The sequence below is a fragment of the Phoca vitulina genome, unplaced genomic scaffold (genome assembly GCF_004348235.1).
Source record: "Phoca vitulina isolate PV1807 unplaced genomic scaffold, GSC_HSeal_1.0 scaffold17, whole genome shotgun sequence".
NCBI lineage: Eukaryota > Metazoa > Chordata > Mammalia > Carnivora > Phocidae > Phoca > Phoca vitulina.
Window position 1 is genome coordinate 15130239 of NW_022589720.1, and position 793 is coordinate 15131031.

General features: G+C 38.3%; 1 pseudogene; it reads left to right on the forward strand.

The window, feature by feature from the left end:
- Nucleotides 1–391: 391 nt before the first annotated feature.
- LOC116639272 lies at nt 392–520 on the forward strand (annotated as a pseudogene).
- Nucleotides 521–793: the final 273 nt, after the last annotated feature.

Genomic DNA, 793 nt, shown 5'->3' on the forward strand with positions numbered 1-793 from the left:
AAGACCTCCATTCATACAACACAAGACTCTCCCACAACTGACAGATGGATAGATAGATTGATAGATAGATGATAGATAGATTGATAGATAGATGATAGATAGATTGATAGATAGATTTACTAGCAAGTTTGAGTCTTATAAAAGGTAATGATGGGAGTGACTTCCTACCACCTTTGCCATCAAGAAGTGAAGGGAGTGTCAAGCCATCCTGTTTGCATATACTGTTGGTTACAAGTAAATCACAGATCTGGCCCACACTCAGTGAGAAGGAATCCCACAAAAGTGTCAATACCAAAGACAAGGATTATTAGAAGTCACCTTGGGGTCTGATCACCACATTGTCTAATGCAAACTCTTGAGGCATTTCACAATTTTCAAAGATTAGTGTTCCAGCTTTGCGCAGTGGCAGTATCGTAGCCAATGAGGTTTATCCGAGGTGCGATTATTGCTAATTGAAAACTTTTCTCAAAGATTAGTGTTCCATATAAGACTATTATTTAAGGAACTTTAGTAGAACAAAGAACAATAGGGGTTGGGGGGAGGACTGAATGGGAAGAAATCAGAGAGGAAGACAAACCATATGATACTCTTGACTCTGGGAAACAAACTGAAGGTTGCAGAAAGGGAGGTGGGTGGGAGGATGGTGTAACTGGGTGATGGGCATTAAAGAGGGCACGTGATATGATGAGCACTGGGTAATATATTCAACCAATGAATCATTGAACACTATATCAAAAACTAATGATGTACTATACCTTGGCTAATTGAATTTAAATTAAAAAAACTTAAAAAT